Source organism: Mus musculus, chromosome 18 (assembly GCF_000001635.26).
Source record: "Mus musculus strain C57BL/6J chromosome 18, GRCm38.p6 C57BL/6J".
NCBI lineage: Eukaryota > Metazoa > Chordata > Mammalia > Rodentia > Muridae > Mus > Mus musculus.
Window position 1 is genome coordinate 65,513,858 of NC_000084.6, and position 18,410 is coordinate 65,532,267.

General features: G+C 46.7%; 1 long non-coding RNA gene across 5 annotated transcripts, besides 1 other annotated feature; it reads right to left on the reverse strand.

Moving 5' to 3' along the window:
• Positions 346-3,936: an enhancer, noted in NCBI's record as "VISTA enhancer mm1322". NCBI's record gives its function as "enhancer in: midbrain (mesencephalon)[5/6]" and the evidence as "EXISTENCE:transgenic organism evidence [ECO:0001131][PMID:17130149]".
• On the reverse strand, positions 8,572-18,182 carry Gm30018. Of its 5 annotated transcripts, none has more exons than XR_386292.2 (4): positions 18,153-18,182; positions 17,316-17,500; positions 12,585-12,867; positions 8,572-10,065 (listed from the first exon to the last, which is right to left on the reverse strand). It is a non-coding gene; the product is annotated as a predicted gene, 30018 (long non-coding RNA). The 5 variants fall into 5 exon arrangements; XR_877500.1 differs by lacking the exon at positions 18,153-18,182 and adding an exon at positions 17,709-18,104; XR_877499.1 differs by lacking the exon at positions 18,153-18,182 and having other exon boundaries at positions 17,316-18,104.
• Between the last annotated feature and the right edge of the window lie 228 nt (positions 18,183-18,410).

Consider the following 18,410-nt stretch of genomic DNA (forward strand, 5'->3'; position numbering starts at 1 on the left):
ATCCAACTATATCCCAAATTCTTACTGATTCTTTGCAATATAAGCGTCGAGTGCCCTTAATCCCACATCTCTGGAGACAGAAGCAGATGATCTCTGAGAGTTCAAAGCCAGCTAGTCTACATAGTTAAGTTCCAGAGTAGTCAGAGCTACATAGTGAGACCCTGTCTCAAAAACAAACAAACAAATGAAACCCCCAACAAAACAATGTAGAAACAACAGCCAAACAGCAAGGACAGAATTAATACTGCTTACCATGTGCCAGGCCCAGTGCAAAGTACTTGATACATAAATCATAGTATTTTCTTTGGTTGTCCTGGGATCAACCAAAGCAGAGCTTCACACATGCTGAATACATGCCCCACCAGCGAGCCACACCCCAGCATACATGATCCTCATCCTCACAATAGATTCTGACTTCCAAAAGTAGAATGTGAAGCCCAGGAGAATGGAGGGCTGTGGATTGTCTGAACCATCAAGGAAATCTGTGCTGGCCACCGCAGCAAGGGGGCTGGCCCAACAGTCTCATTCCTTCATGGGAGAAAGAAATGGCCTCCTCCTCCTCCTCCTCCTCTTTGTCCACCTCCTCTTCATCCTTCTCTTCCTCCTCCTCTTTCTTCTCCTCCTCTCACTTTCTCTCTCCCCTCTCTCCCTCCCCCTCCTCCTCCTCCTCCTCCTCCTCTTCCTCCTCCTCCTCCTCCTCCTCCTCCTTCTTCTTCTTCTTCTTTTTCTTCTTCTCCTTCTTCTGTTTAAATATCATTTATTTAATGTATATGAGTACACTGTAGCTGTCTTCAGACACACCAGAAGAGGGCATCAGATCCCATTACAGATGGTTGTGAGCCACCATGTGGTTGCTGGGATTTGAACTCAGGACCTCTGGAAGAGCTGAGCCATCTCTGCAGCTCCAGACTGTTCTTCTTTGAGGTTGAGGGGATAAATGAGGGCTCAGAAGAAGTTGGATTTGAATTCACATGCAATTTCCTATTGACCCTGGGTATTGGCCCTCCATGTTGATGGCACACTGCACACACAATTAAAAGCACATCCTGAAGAGGGAGACTGAGTTGCCTCCATGTGGTATGGAATGACAGACACGATCCAAGCTGGAACAGCAGTTCTCAAGGAAATGGTGTCCTGTGAATTACTGAAAACTGCAGTCTGTTTCTCTAGGAAATAATTCTTTTCTTTTCTGGTGGTTTTATTTTGGATTCTCTCACCTCAGCTCCCCAAAAGCTAGGGTTACTGGCATGCTCCACCATGCCCGACTCCAGATAGCTTAGCAGCCAATAGTGCTTGCTGCCAGGCCTAAAGACCTGAGTTTGAGCCCCAAGACAGAGAAGGAGAGAATCAGCCCTCAGAGGTTATCCTCTGACCTCCACTTGTGTGATGTGTCACATACACACACACACACACACACACACACACTAAACATCAATCAATCAATCTAATAATTTTTAAAGCAAATCACCATCTTTTTGACAGAGTGGGCTGAGAGTGGTGACTTTACAGAGACCATGTTGTCTTCTCGATTTGGAGGCTCAAGGCGTCAGACAACAAGGCGTTGTTAAAAGACCATGAGTGCATTCCACCTGGTTTATCTCTAAGTCAGCAGCTTGCCGACATTTCAGCCAAGAGGAATTTTACCAGCCCCTCTAAAGCTATCAGAACTTTCGTTATCCTGAGTGAAACCAACACGGGCAAGCAATGAAGATTTGTTTGGTTTTGCAACAGGAGATGAAAAGAAATCAAAAGGCAGAGTATAAGGGTAACAGGCAAATAGGAGGCGAGGTAGAAGGAATGGGGAAAGAGACCGAGAGAACCATGGTAGGGTAGGATCGAAGACCGCAGAGCAGACTAAAGGCCCTGCTGAGACAGAAACCCTAACTAAGCTCTGCATATAGAAATGCGAGGGCTGGCTGCGGCCTAGCCAGATCAGAAAATGGCGAATGCCAGCCTGTTCTTAGGGGCCCAGCAGGCCCGGGAGACTCTCACTGGCCTCATAGCCAGAGAGTCAAAGGGAAAGTCTGCCCTAATCTTCTTACCACACCTCCCCCAAGACACAGGGTCCACATGTAAACAAATGAGCTCACTGCCCACAGGCCCCTCCTGGGCATTCTCTCCCTGAGATGAGGCCGAGGTCCCCAGAGGCTTCTCCTCCCGTCCTAGAACCAAGGGCACCTGGGTGTTGACAGCTACCACCACCTCTGAGAAGGGAAGACTCTGGAAAAGCTATCTCCTGCCTTCCTTCCCACTACTTTTCCCACTGGGGCCTCCTCACAATGGAGCCAGGCCAGACCCTGTTGCTGAGGGAACCAGCAGCCAACAGCCCAGCCCCCTTCTCCACAAAAATAGCTTGGGGATTAAATTGCTCTAATCTCTCAGCTTCGGAGGAGGCTGAGCTCCCCTTGACCCAGAGGAAGTAGATGCCAAAGGCCGAGCCTTTTCCCCAGGCCGCATCTCCATTTCTCTCTCCTCAGAAAAAGAGACCGCAAACCTCCCTAAAGGCGAGCAGCACCTTTGCTCCCTTATCATAGGAAGGGTTGCCCACGCCAGGCTGTGAGGCTCTTAGGGCTCTGGTCTCTTCCAGAGCCCAGAAGTAGAAGAAGCTGGCTTTCTTCCTTTTGTGAACCTGGATTTCCCAGATCTTCTGACTCCTTCTCTGTGAACAAAGCACTGGGGTTCCAAGTGCTATCCAGCTCAGGGGCTTTGTCTCTGACATCATGTCTTCCCTCTCACCACATGGGTGATAAGTCTTGGGCATTTGGGGGGATTCAGGGATTAGGTTCACCCCTAAGCTATGCATTGATGTTCAGGGAGGCCTTTTAAAAAAGAAATCGCCATACCCTGCAGGATGGTGGTGATGCAGGCCTTCAGTCTCAGCACTCCAAAGGCAAAGGCAGGAGGATCTCCAAGAGTTCAAGGCAAGGGTGGTCAGGACATTCAGGGCTACTCTGAGAAACTCTGTCTCAGAAAACAAAAACAAACAAACAACAACAAAAAATGTCTGCACCATGTAACCTTGCAAATATACACAGAGCCTGTCTGTCTGTCTGTCTGTCGAGGGAGGGACTCAGGAAAAGGATTTTTGAAGTGCTCTGCTGAGTACTGGAAGAGACAGTAGCAACTTGTCCTGGTTTACACTGTTTGTTTGTTTGTTATTTAATTATTTAATGCATATGAGTACACTGTAGCTGTACTGATGGTTGTGAGCCATCATGTGGTTGCTGGGAATTTTGAATTCAGGACCTCTGCTCCCTCCGGCCAGCCCCTCTCCAGCCTATAGATTTATTTATTGTTATATGTAAGTACACTGTAGCTGTCTTCAGACATACCAGAAGAGGGCATCAGATCCCGTTATCCCATCAGATCCATGGTTGTGAGCCACCATGTGGTTGCTGGGAATTGAACTCAGGACCTCTGGAAGAGCAGTCAGTGCTCTTAACCGCTGCGCCATCTCTCCAGCCCCCTGGCTTACACTATTGACAGACTTTTCTGCTTTTGTTTGTTTGTTTGTATCAGACATAGTGGCACATGTCTTTAAAAATCAGCACTCATGAGGTGGAAGGAAGGAGGGCCAGGAATTTCAGGAAAGCCTCCACTGCATAGTGAGTTGGAGCCTAGCCTGGGATGCATCAGACTCTGTCTCAAGGAAACAAACAAACAAACAAAATATTGTAATACCCACAGAATTTAGAAAACACAAAATATAGAAATGTGTGCAGAAGAAAACTAGGTCACCCATATGACCCAACATCAGGGTCAGCGATGCTAATATTTTGGGGTTATCTCTTAATTTTCTTCATGGATTTAGTGCTCAAAACAGGTCATACAGCATACAGTTCTGGTGTCTCCCTTCACTTTCCTTTGTAAGTTAGTGGCACGGGCTTCTTGCATAGTTCTGGAGAAAGCATGAGCTAGGTTTTGTGGGGACGTTTTTTTGGGTTTTGTTTTTATTTTCTTTTTTTTGTTGGTTTTTTTGGTTTTTTTTTCAGCAGTGAGTATCAAGGATAATTTACCTTTCAATCCACTAGTCTCATTTCTGTGAATCTATCTTTCAAGAATGATTAGATACATAAAGAAACATATAGAAGTTTTAGTGTCATTTATAATAAAATAGCCTCATAAATATTTTACAAAAACTAGAGGAACACAAAGTAGAGAAGGGAAGGTAGGATATAAGGGATGGGTCTGGAAGGAGTCTGCCTGAAATGATCAAAATACATTGTATAGAACTCTCAATGAATTAATAATTTTTTTTACAATAGAGGGACAGTTTAATAAATTATGGTTGCCCATGAAATGAAATACTCTTTATTTAAAAAATCACTTTTTAAAGGTCAGGTTTCCACACATACCTGTAATCCCAGCATTTGATAGACAGAGACAGGAAGTCACTCACAGGATCAGGACCAGCCTGGACTATGTAGCTTTCAGGTTAGCCTGGGCTACATAGTAAGTTCCCATCTTAGACTCCTTTGTGGTCAGAGTCTTACTATGTAGCCTTCGATGGCCTAGAAACTGCCTTGACCAGGCTGGTCTCAGACACTCAGAGACACCCACTTGCCTCTGTCTCGAGAGTACTGGGAATAAAGGTGCGTACTATCATAGTGGTGAACAATAAATAAGTCACTTTTTAAGCTAGATATGACGGCACACAGAAAATCATCTGCACCGTGTAGCCTTGATGCTACTTGAGATGAAGTATCGTCACGAGTTGGATGCCTGCCACCAAAATAAATAAATACTTAAAAAATTAAATAAATAAATAAATAAATAAATACTCTTTTCAAAGAATATGTAAAGCCCATGATATCTTTCTTTCCTACCACTCTCCAGGATATCTATCTCAGCTCTCAAAACCCATGTGTGTGTGTCTTATACCCTTCCTAATCCCCCTTGATTCTATTGTAACTCCTTAGGTATTGTAGGGCCCACTGCCCCCTACCCCCACTGCTCATAGCATTTAGTCTCAGTGACAACCTCTGGGGCAGTACTCACTTTATTATTCTTCATCATGTACTATTCTGACTTGCGTGTAGAACAGAGATCTGTATGTGACCGTATGACCATGTGTGTATGTAAGAGCGAGGACTGGGGATTCCAAGCCGCCTGAGGGCCGTGTCGTGGCTTACTCGTCTTCTTTGCCACCCCTTTGGCCTCAGTATAGTCACAACCCCTCATTTTGCTGAATTTGTTCTGGTTCCGTAAGAACCTTTGTTGTGAGTGTTCAATACTCTTCAAACTGGCTCTCTGCTGTCGCCTTGAGTCTCCCAGGTCCGGTTGCGTCAGAGCGCCTCCCCCAGGTCCGGCTGCGTCAGAGCGCCTCCCCCTTCTCCTCTGGGATGCCCAGATTCGTTTTTTTCCACTGGGTTTTTCCATTCTCATAATTTGTCTCATTCGTTCCCATTGCTGCTCCTTGGGGCGGGGTCAGTGTCGCCACCGCTGCCTTCCTCCTGACCAGCCCTGTCTTTGCTGGATCATCTGCTCGAAGCTTCAAACCACCCTCTGCTCAACTCTGCTTAGGTTCTCTTTATCCCATCTCCCATTCTCAGAAGCCGCCATTTGGCTTTTAAGGAGGCCATTATTTAATGAAGCACTGGCTTCTTATCCTACCATGCGCATCCCTTCTCAATTTGATCCCAACCCATCCATCTTCCTGTTTTATGTCACAGGACTTCCTAATTAGCGTCTACTAACTTCTGCCAGATTGGGGTATGTGCTAATCCTGGGACACAGTCTGTGCCCTTGTGATTTCTCCACTTACCACCTGTGTGACCTTGGATAATTTATGTGACCTCTCCAAGCTCGGCCCCTCATCTGCAGAATGGAAGTAATATTAACAATGCCTTCTTTATAGTGGTGGTTGTGAACACAAAGCAGATGCCTGAATGAAGCAACTGTCGTTTATCTGTTTGTAATTCTGTGACTGGGGCCAAGCTCAGCAAGGACAGCTAGCTCAGCCCTGCTCCCAACAGTAAACTGAAGGAGTAACAATGGGAACTAGAAGACCCAGTCCGACAGCTCTCAAATAGCTGGCAACGTGGTGCCTCGGTGGTCATGGCAGTGTCAGCCGGTTGACCCTTCCCCCCCTCCCCACACACACACACACACTGGGACTTTCCAGGTGGCTTCTTGGACTTTGTAACAGCATGTCACCCATGCTCTAAATATCAAGAGCATGGTAATGACAGTGCATGCCTTTTAATCCCAGGATTCGGGGGCAAAGACAGGTGGATCTCTGTGAGTACAAGGCTAGCCTGGTCTATGTCAGGAGATCCTCATACATGGGTCCCTAGTACATGGGCCAGCCAGGGGACTATAGAGTAAGACTCTGGCAAAATACAAAGGACCACTCCCACCATCTTCTGTTTGTTCTGTCTAGGGCCAGCTCAGACTGGAGACGGTGGGGGAGACAGTGTCCCTCTCCAAGAGGCCCCGACATGACCACAGAAGGAAGAAAGAATTGATATTGACACAAGATAGCCCCACCCCCCACCCCCACCCCCACCCCCAGGGTTCCTGCCATTCCCTATCTTGGCTAGAGGAAGGCCTGTGACATTGATTTGTTACAAGATGGCTTGGCTAGCAGCCAGGAACCAAGATTTGACGTTTCCCCCCTGATGTGATTAGTCATGACATTCCAAGTAAACATTAAGCTCTTTGAGGGCAAGACTCACATCCACAGCACACGCCTTTTTTATTCTACACACACACACACACACATAGATTTTACACAGCATAAAAAGGCGTCCATAAATGTGCGCCACGTGACTTACTCTCCTCCCACATCCCTGGGATTGGAAGGGAAGCATAAGTGTTGCTTTCATTGAGTTTCTGTACAAGGGCAGGCTCAGCAGGCTCCCGGGAGACTCGGAGAAACAGCCCTTTGTTCTCCAGCCCTGCCCAGAGCTGGACCAGAGCCTTCCAGAAGGGCGAGCTCAGTGAGCAGGCTGAAGCCTGCGGAGGGGGCGTTGAGGAAATTCCATTCAAGACCCTCATTTCCGAAACTGTTCTGCGATTAGTCTGGCTTTGTGCAGGTCCCCGTTAGGCAGCCGAGAGGCCAGCTGAGGGTCATAAAAAAACACCAGGGATATACAAAGGCAGGCCCCTTTACGGCCCTGAACAGGAGGTTAAAGGATTTGCTCTTTATTTACCTCAGACTGAAGACAATTATCCGAATTACTTAAAGAAAAAAAAATTCCCTAAAGATTGTATTTTTAAATTCATCTCTTTCCCAAAGCTGGGTGCATATGGTTTTTTGTTTGTTTGTTTGTTTGGGGTTTTTGAGTTTGGTTTGGTTTGGTTTGGTTTTACTTTTTCCTTTTGTTTCAAGGACACACAACCCTGTCTGGATGGCAGGAAGGGCAGCCTGGGGTCACGAGTTAGAGGGCTGGGGAGGTCAGGGGCCACCCAATAGTTGTCAAATTGAACCTCGCAGTATTGCTCCAGGCCTGGGCCCTACTTGGAGAACTAGGCAGAGAGGCTGGCACTGCCTTAGTTCAAAGGCCACCAGTCTGGTTTACTTGGCTTAGGGATCAGCCTTAAGTGGCCCAGGACATTGTCACCAGCCTCACGGGTATGGAAGGTATGGGGTGGGACTGGAAAACTTGGCAGCTCAAAGCATCAAAGCGGTGCACATTCACGCTGGCTTGGCCGTGGAAGATCTTCAGGCTAAGTGTCAGGGACGGGAGAGGCCCTGTTTACCCTCGAAGACAGTAGTCTTCTGTCCAGAATGCCTAACTGCAGAGGAGCAAGGACCGGCTAAGAGCTAGCTCTTCAGGGCCCACTCGGTCATGTGCAGTTTAGCGAAGTTCACAGTGTTGAGGTCCTGAAGCGGACTCCATGTTCTTCTACTTCCTGGAAGGGGAGGCCAGAGCATGAATCAGAAAGCAAAGATCTCAACTCTCATCCCAAACGTCATCTACGCTGACATTTTACCATCAGTCAAATACACATTTATATTTATTAACACATTTATTAATTATATATACATATGTGTGTGTGTGTGTGTGTGTGTGTGTGTGTGTGTACACATATATTTGAGATGGGTTCTTACTGGCCTGGAGTTTGCTATGTAGACCAGGCTGGCTTTAAACACACAGAACTCTGCCTGACTCTGTTTCCCAAGAACTAGAAAAGGCTTGGGCCACCACACCAGCTTATTATTCTATTCATTAACTGTGCTAAGAAGCATTGTTGAGCTGGACATGTAATTGGGTTGGCAGGGCACTTCTTGTCTATCGTGAATGAGGCCCTGGGTTCCACCCCAACACTGCATACACTGATCCCAGCGTCCACTAGACAGAACCAAGAGAGGTGAAAGTTCAAGGTCATTTTCAACTGTACAGCTAGTTCCAGGCCAGTGTGGGACCCATAAAACCTAGTCCCAAAACGCAGAGGGTAAAAAAAGAAAAGGAAAAGATACATTGTAAGAACACAGTATTAATAGTTATTCTATTGTGTAGAATAATTCTAACACACACACACACACACACACACACACACACACACACACAGCGATTGCACTGTAAAGTGAATGAATGAATGGTAGCTATTGCTAGCAACCCGTGGTGGTGCACACCTGTAATCCTAGCCCTTGGGAGATAGAAGCAAGAGGACGAGGAAGGAGTTTAAGGCCAGGCTGATCGCTGTAAGATCTTATCTTTATAACAAAGCAGGAGCTGGAGAGACACATTTCACATGTGGTGCATGCGGGCAAAATATTCACACATGTAAAATAGAAACAAGCCAATAATCTCCAAAAAGCTACAGGGCAAAACCAAACCAAAGCAAAACAGCTATTGTCCATAGGAGTCAAAGAACTCATTAAAGTCTGGTATGGGGGGTGGTGGGGTGGTGGCTGCTCATTGGTAAAACTTTGCCTAGCATGCCTGAGGCCCTGGGTTCAATCCTCAGTACTGGAAAAAATAAATAAATAAGGTCTTACAATCCATGGTCTGTTTCTCCCTTGCTAGCCTAAAGTATTCCTTTCTACTATGTGAGGGCCCCGGGAACCACCTTCAGTGATTCTGAGGCACTTTGCAGGTATTCCCTGCCCACACTTGAAGAAGTACTTTGTGTGTCAACGAATGGTGCTTGTCACAAGCCTGACAACCTGGGGTCAGTCCACCTGTTGCTCTGTGAACTCCCCACTTGCTCCACGGCGATCACCTGCGTAGAGACATACACACACTCACACAGATACGTAAATGTAAGAGCTGTAAAAGAAGCGTTTTGTGTAAGTGCTTCCTGAGCTAAAGAGAAAGAACTGCAATGATTCAACAGCCCCTCAGTCCACACCCCACAGAGGCCATCTCTTCCTTTCTTCCTGCTCCCGTTTCATTCTCCGTCTGCATCAAAAGCAGAGCCTTGAGCAGGCTAAACTTGCACTCTGACTCTGAGCCCTTCCCCAGGCCGAGGCCTTTTCTGAGTGTGTGTTGTAGAGCATCACAGGCTGGCTGAGATTCCCAGCTAGACTTTGCTCTCCCTGTGTCTGTCACCCATGAGCTAGCAGGTAGCCAAGCCTTGCTCTCTTGCCTGCTAATATTCTACTGTCAAGCAAGTGTGGCTACACACACACACACACACACACACACACACACACACACCATCTTTCCGAGGAGAGAGCTGATATTAGACACTATCTCAGAGGCAAACGCTTTCCATAAACCAAGAGCCCACAGATTATGGCCTGCAGGCTTTAAATTGGGTCTGCAGTCTGAGTTTATATAGTCTCTGAAACATGTGAAAGGCTTTTACAATTTTTTTACAGGCTGTAGAGGGAAATAACAAAGCAAGCATTCAGCGGAGACTCCACGTGGCTCAAGGGGCCTCAAAAAGTTTATCACTTAACGCTGCAAAGACAGAAGTGTGTAGATCCCAGCCATGTGCCATCAAAACGGCAAGAGATGGTTTTGGGTTAGCATCACCGCACCAACAGAGGTGGGTGGTTTTATATTTGCGTTTCTTTCCAAGTCCAGGAAAATTTAAAGATGATTCTCTGAGCTGAGGGAGGGGGCGTAGCTTTGATGGTAAACACACTCCATGCTCTGGGCTCCGTCTTTACTATTAAAAAAAAAAAAAAGAAAGGAAAAAAATGGATTATTAACAACAGAGTAGGAGCCAGTAAAGTAGGGGAATTGAAAACAAACAAACAAATAACAATCAAGCGAACAAAACTCCAGTAACTAAGAGGGATGCTAGGTAAAGGTGAGGGACCGTCCGGGTGAAGGGTCTTTGAAAATAAAGAGTAGAGAATAAGAACACTTTTTTCTTCAACTCATCTTAAGAGTCAAGGCTAAGGTCTCTGTGATGAAAGACAGACCAGCAAAAAAAAAAAAAAAAAAACCATGCGAACTTAATTATGAGTTTTGTAGGACATAAACACCTTCACGAGGAAGTGACTCATACCGTTAAGTCAGCATATTTATGTTATGTTTGAAGAGTGGGCCGTTGTATGATGAAGGCCACACACTGGGAAAGCTGGGCCAGGCCTGTTTGTTGGGACTCTTCTCTGTGTCCCTGGGTGGTCAATGGTGTCAAGATGGCGCCACTCACGTGACAGCCTTAGGACCTGCTCCACACCAAGTCCAGGGAAGTTTTCCTAGGGTTTTGTTTTTGTTTTTGTTTTAGACAGGGTTTCTCTGTGTAGCCCTGGCTGTCCTGGAACTCACTCTGTAGACCAGGCTGGCCCTCTAACTCAGAGATCTGCCTGCCTCTGCCTCCCAAGTGCTGAGATTAAAGATACACCCCACAGCCACTGCCAAGAGGCTTCCTAGGTTCTGTAATACTTTTCACAGGGCAGAGGAAGGTCAGAGAGACCTCCCTTTACATGTTCTTCCTCTTTTTAAAATCTCCTCAGTTAATATATTTTGCAGTTGTGTGTCTTGAGTCATAGTGATGAGTATGCAATTAATCCGGCATGCCAGCCAAGCATGGGTGGGCACGCAGGGCACAATTCCCTACAGTATGCATGAGAGAATCATAAAATAATTTAATGGGGCTTAAGAGCTGGCTTACCAATTAAGAGTGCTTACTGCTTGGGCAGAGGAACAGAGCTCAGTTGCCAGCACCCACACTAGGCAGCAGACAATTGCTTGTAACTCCAGTTCCAAGAGATATACGTAACACCCTCTTTTAGCCTCCACAGGCATGTACATACATACATACATACACACACACACACACACATACCCAAATAAATACATAAGAATGATAATTTTGAAAAAGAGAAAGAGCCTGGTGATGGTGGCTCACACCTTTAATCCCAGCACCCAGGAGGCAGAGGCAGACAGGTCTCTGTGAGTTCGAGACCAGCCTGGTCTACAGATTGAGTTAGTTCCAGGACAGCCAGAGCTACACAAAGAAATCCTGTCCCTCCTCTCCTCCCTCCCCACAAAACAAACAAACAAACAAACAAACAAACACAGGTGGGTGGGGGAGAGAGAGTTTAGCAGAATGAAGTTAAAGCTGAAATAGGAATCTGCCTATTAAAGAGAAAGACAGGCACCCAGAAGTTTCTTGACAGAGAAACGCTATCACAAAGAGAAAGTTAGCACGGGGCCCCTGTGGAGGCAGAACTGGTCTAGAGCAGAGAAGCTGGTACGAAAGAAGAGCTTCAAATATAAAGCCAGACATAGTCAGTGGCCAAGCTGTGGCTGGCCATGGAGAGGCAATTCCCTTCAAGCAGACACTGAGGGGGACCCTGAAACAGGGCTGAGCTACACCTTGCACACAGGTACCCACAGGACACTTCTCAGGAGGGCAAAAGGCCCAATGAGCACACAGCCGTGCCAGTCAGCGTAACTTCATCCTCAGCCTACTAAACAGATAGACTCCTTGATACTTCGTGGTGTACATATTCAGTTAAGTCGAAGCGACAAGGTCCACGTGTGCAGTTTTAAATATTTCTGATTTTTTCCCCCCTCCAAGATCTGGGATCCTAGTGCTTTGCGTTGAACTCCAGGGCTGAGGAGCAAAAGGAGCGACTTAGAGATTTCACGCATCTGAAGAAGAGACTCCCTTCTGAAGCATCTGAAGGAAGCAAACTGTGAGTATGGTTGGCCTACATGGCAGGAACCCATAGATGGGCTGGGGAGGTGGGCGGGGAACAGCCTGTAATCTTAGCACTCGGGAGTCAGAAGGTGGAAGATGAAAAGACTGGGGCCACCCTGGGCTGTGTTAGCAGACTGTCTGGGGTGGGAGTGGAGGGAGCCAGTGGACATTTTTATGTTTTGACATCTGTCTTAAGTCAATGTTTGCATTCCTGCACAAAACATCATGACCAAGAAGCAAGTTAGGGAGGAAAGGGTTTATTCAGCTTACACTTCCACACTGCTGTTCATCACCAAAGGAAGTCAGGACTGGAACTCACATGGGGCAGGAACCTGGAGGCAGAAGCTGATGCAGAGGACATGGAGGGTGCTACATTACTGGCTTGCTTCCCCTAGTTTGTTCAGCTTTCTTTGTTATAGAACCCAGGACCACCAGCCTAGGGATGGCACCACCCACAATGGGCCCTCCCACCCTTGATCACTAATTGAGAAACTGCCTGACAGCTGGATCTCATGGAGGCATTTCCTCACCTGAAGCTCCTTTCTCTGTGATAACTCCAGCTTGTGTCAAGTTGACACACAAAACCAGCCAGTACAACATCCAAATATCAGTGTTTTTGGAAGAGCGAATTGATGGGGGATTTGAAGCCATCCCCACCCCAGCTTTCCAAGGATCTCTTGGTCCAAGCTCAGTGATTCTTTGCCTTTCCCATCAGCCAGTAGCCCGTCCTCCATCATCCCAGCTTCTGTTCACTCAGGCCCTGGGGAAGGGCGGAGTCTGTAGGTGTGCTATCTAGCTGATATCCTCAGTCACCTGTGATAGGAAAGAGCCTGAGAAAAAGTCTGCCAAGATAAAAGAGACAGAATTAATCCGTTCTCTAGACAGGGCCTGCCTCAGCTGGCTGACAGCTCCATCTCCCCAGGGTTCCCAAACATTCCTTTTATTTGAATGCACTGATTTTTATACAGCACTGTTTGAAGAAGAAGAAGAAGAAAAAAAAAAGAAAACACAGAATTTTAGATAATTGGGTAGTAGCAGCCTTTTTCATAGTAACAGATGCAATTTATTATTGTGATAAAAATAAACAGAGAAAAGCTTATTAATTTTTAAGAACAAAGGGCAGTTAGTTCTATTTCTATTCCTTAAGTAGATTTTTAGTCCTCTATTTTTTTTTCCCCCATTGATTCTGGTGTGTTTAAAAAAGAGAAGATAATTGCTCTCATATGCAAACCCATCCCTCCATAGAGCGTCGCTAAGATTCCGGAGGCGCCTAAATGTTAGAGGTAATATTGTCATTGAAGCCACAAAATTTAGCTTAGACTCCACCCTCTTCTCTGCAACCTATAGCCCCTCTCTCTTCTAAGAACACCTCAGAAGAGATTTTTATCAGTTATCATCCCCCCCCCTGCCCCCACTCATTACTTTTCTCTTCAAGAATAGGCTATTGTGAAGATTCTGGAAGCTAGCAACTATGTTTCTGTGTGATCTACCTCAGAAGTGTCTCTCGGGAAGCTGGAGGTTTGGTTTGGTTTGGTTTTCTACGGCTGCATAACAAATGACCACCACTGGCTGTTTAAACAACCCCTGATATGAGGCCACAGTCCTTCCTACACATCCGTCTGTCCGGAAATCCCAGCAGTCTCTACTGTAGTCTCTACGGGAGCCAGTGTTCTGGGTCTTACAGCGAGCCATCAAAATGCTGCTGGCCAGCCAAGGGCCTGGAGACAGGCTCACTTCCTGCGCTCTCTCAGATTGTTAGCAATGTTTAGTTCTGTGCCGCTACTAGACCTGTTACCTAGCAGCTGTCAGAGTGGGGTCAGCCAGGGCTGCTCTGGGGACTGTATGCCCGTCCGCCCTCCATCTTCAGGCTAGGCAGGGTACATCCAGCCTTCCTTCTCCCCATTAGTCCCTCTGACTCGCCCTTTTGCGAACTGTCAATAAAATTTTGCTTTTAATGTACTCGAGATTGGATTAGACCCACACAGATAACCTCCTTTTGATTAAATCTAATTTAACTGATTAGTAACCTTAACGACATCTGTGAGCTGTTTTTGTGATTTAATGGAATGGACGGGGCTTTGTCTATTTAGGACAGAGAGTCTGATGGGTAGAGGGCATTTGAGATTTTTTTTTTCCCCCTGACATAAGGGTACAAGAATAGACACAAGAGCATGAGGTCCAGGGTAGACGAATTCTGGGCTATGCAGCGTCCACTTAGGTAAACCCTGATCCCAATTGAGCACCTTAGACAATAGCAGACAGAGCTGGGTGCCTCCCCTCCCATAATCTGCTCATCGCTCAGTCCTGGACATGTCACAATGGAAAATACTTCAGCCCAACAGCAACAGTGGAAAAGAGATGAAACGGAGGTGGGTCATCATTCGTTGGCTTTAAGAGGAGCCATTTCTGGGCTAGTGAGATGGCCCATTGGGTAAAAAACACTTGCTGCCAAGACCCGAATTCAGTCTCTGGGGCCATACTGTATAGGAGGTGGAAACTGGTTCCTGTGAGTTCATCTCTGACCTCCACACAGGTGCACATGCCCAATACACTTAAATGAATACACATGCGAATAATAAATACAATTAAATTAAAAGATCACATTTCTCCTTTCATGACCTCATCGTGTAGAAGGTGCTTCTCAGCCCTCCTAATGCCCCAACCCTTTCCTCATACTGGGACGACCCTCTGTCTTAGGGTTTTACTGCTGTGAACAGACACCATGACCAAGGCAACTCTTATGAGGACAACATTCAATTGGGGCTGGCTTACAGGTTCAGAGGTTCAGTCCACTATCATCAAGGCAGGAACAAGGCAGCATCCAGGTAGGCATGGTACAGAGGAGTTGAGGGTTCGACATCTTCATCTGAAGGCTGCTAGCAGGATCCTGGCTTCCAGGCAGCTAGGGTGAGGGTCTTAAAGCCCACACCCACAGTGACAGTGACACACCTACTCCAACAGGGCCACACCTTCTATAGTGCTACTCACTGTGCTAAGCACATATACAAACCATCACACACCCCCAACCACAAAATTTTTTTAAAAGATTTATTTATTTATTTATTATATGTAAGTACACTGTAGCTGTCTTCAGACACTCCAGAAGAGGGCATTAGATTTTTGTTACAGATGGTTGTGAGTCACCATGTGGTTGCTGGGATTTGAACTCAGTACCTTCGGAAGAGCAGTCGGCACTCTTAACCACTGAGTCATCTCACCAGCTCCCCACAAAATTTTTTTTGTTGCTGTTTCACAGCTGTGATTTAGCTACTGTTAGAAACTGCAGTATGCATAGCTGCTATGCAGGTTATCTGATATGTGACCCCAGTAAAAGAGTCATTTAACATCTTTGGGGGTCACGACACACAGGTTGAGGACCACTGCTGTAGCTCCTAGTCTCTATTCTCACCTAGATTCTTATATGACCATGAGTATATTCCAACCCCCATTCTTTTTTTTTCCTTATGTGTGTGTGTGTGTGTGTGTGTGTGTGTGTGTGTACATGTGCACAAAGCCAGACAACTTGTGGGAATTGGTTTTCTCCTTCCACCATGTGGGTCCCAAGAACCAAACTCAGGCTCCCAGGGTAGACAGGTAGACACCTGTACTAACTCAGCCTTCTCACAATGCCCTGTTTGCTTGTGCAGCAAGAACTCAGAAAGCCCAGGCTAGCTTCCAGCCAACCATTCACTGGAGGTTATCCTTGAATTTTCATTCCTCTCTCCCTGTTTTCTGAGTGCTGGGATGATAGATAGACACCACTGTGCCTGCCTGGTTTATGTGGCATGAAGGGTTGGGACCTAGAGTTTTAGACTGTGAGGCAAAAATTCAACCACCTGCTCCCTTGTTCATTTTTTTTGGTTGGCTTGTTTTGAAACAGCTTTTGCTCCATCATCCAGGCTGGCCTTGAATTTATATGTAGCCCAGGATGGACACTGCTCACTCCTTTGCCTTGACCTCCCGACTGCTGAGACTATAGGGCCTTCCTGTACCATCTTGCCTACTGCCTTTTACTTTCCTTTTGAAACCTGTGGTCTCTCACACCAGTAATCACAACTCTCTCTAGCACCCGGGCCTTCCTCCCTTCCCCTGTCTTCCACAGCTCTGAGCATCTTTCTTCCCCCTGAGCAGCCACGACTAGTCCACTCCCTGCCCCAGATGCCTCTGTTCCTATTTCTCTCCGCAGGTTTATCTCCTGCCATGTAGCGTGTTCAACTGAAGACAGCCTTGAGTGAATGAGATCGATGGTGAGTGAGTCACGACGCTTCTTAAAAATTGTCTGTTATCCTAAAATATCAGGACCACAGGCTCCTATCTAATTATAGGATCCATTCATGCAGAGCCTCATTTATCCATCCTTGGGGATCCCAAAGATAAATAAGAACAGGATAAACATTTTTTCCCAGGCTGTTGAAGAACTTGTGCTTATTAAGGAAACTGGGACGTTTCCTTCCTTTGGGATAAGGTTTGCCAGCCCCCAAAACATCTTTTGAAGAATCAACAGCTAGAAGCACAAGCTACCGTCCAATGCCATCCTTAGGATAGGAGTCTGGGTCTGCCAATCCGAAAAGCGGTAGAATTCCTCTCCTTTGTGGAAAAACAGCTTTCTCATTGTTTCCCACTCAAAGAAACACTTAAGTTTGCTTCCCTCCAGGTCTGAAGCTGGTGCCTAATGTGGCTGAAAATGCTTTGAGCCCAGAGAGGAAATCCAATGCCCCAGGGCTGGGGGTTGAATGGCTGCCTTGTTACCAACGGCCTTCTCCTTTGTCTGCCTTCGATCTCAAATGACATGTTTGGACACAAAGCCTCTTAGGTAGAAATGACTACATTTGCCAGGGCCCCTAATTTAGACTGTGGTTTATTATTTCAGAGTTGTTTTTTTTTTTCTTTCTTTCTTTCTTTTTATTTTTTTTCATGATAAGTCCAGTGAGATTTTACAGCTAAATCATGACCCTCATTAAAAAAAATACATTTATTGTCGTGTTTATTAGTATTCTTGCTCCCCCCCCACACACACACACACCCCTCTTTGTAAGGTTTCCTCTGACAGAGAGCTGTCTGCATCTCTCCAGTGAACATTTTGCCTTGCTGCTGTCAAGGCCATTTTCTTAACCTCCCTGAGATATTTATCAAGAGGTCTTTTAAACCTTTCTATGTGACAGGAGCAGAGAGGGGCCAGTGGATGGGGCGGGGGTGGGAGTGGGGAGGGGTGGGGGGAGGCAGACTCTCTTCAGGGAGCTGGGGGAAGAGAGGCCACTTACCTAATAACTCTTCTCAGGCCAATAGATTAAGTAGTTCCGGAGCCGTGGGAAAGTTTGGACCAAGAGATCCAGGAACACACATGCTTAAGATGCGGTCTGTGTTCCCCACTCAACAACCACGTAAGCTGTTTTTGTTTATTAAATATTCTGTGATCTTGATACTCCTGCCTTCGAGCTCTCGATGACTGCAATTTCAGCAGAAAGTAGATAAAGATTATGTCACCCTTTATGGCCCTTCGTCCTTCCTCAACCTTTACCAACAACAAAAAGGCCGGGACATTAGGTCTCAAACCACCCCCACCCCCATAACCAAGACGTCCATGAACATATCAAAGCCGATGCCGGCCACCAGGTTCTCTCAGCATCTCCTCTCAGCATCTCTCAGTCCCTTACCTGTTACAGGGTCCTGCGGCTGCCATATCCCACACTCCCTTAAACTTCTCCAGCCCCAGGGACTGGGCAGGGTTGCCCTTCCACCAGCTGCTCTTCCCTATATAACCCAGCCATTTTGGCTATGTGATCTTTTGCTTTTGGGGGCCCTTTTAGGTCTCCTGGCCTCCTGGCCTATCAGCTTCTGGCTCTCCCGCTCCCCGCTCTGCTGACATGGCTTGGCTCAGTTTGCTGGTCATGTTCAGCCTGCATTCTCCCAGTTGCCTCTGCCTCTGCCTCTGCTCCCCCTCACGTGTACTCTAATCCTTCTCCTCCACTATACCCAGGAGCTACCATGTCCTCCTTTTGTTTTTTTCCTTCACCCACTGTCTTAGTCAGGGTTTCTATTCCTGCACAGACATCATGACCAAGAAGCAAGTTGGGGAGGAAAGGGTTTATTTGGCTTACACTTCCATGCTGCTGTTCATCACCAAGGAAGTCAGGACTGGAACTCAAGCAGGTCAGGAAGCAGAAGCTGATGCAGAGGCCATGGAGGGATGTTCTTTACTGGCTTGCTTGCTCTGGCTTGCTCAGCCTGCTCTCTTATAGAACTCAAGACTGCCAGCCCAGAGATGGCACCACCCACAAGGGACCTTTCCCCCTTGATCACTAATTGAGAAAATGCCTTACAGTTGGATCTCATGGAGGCATTTCCTCAACTGAAGC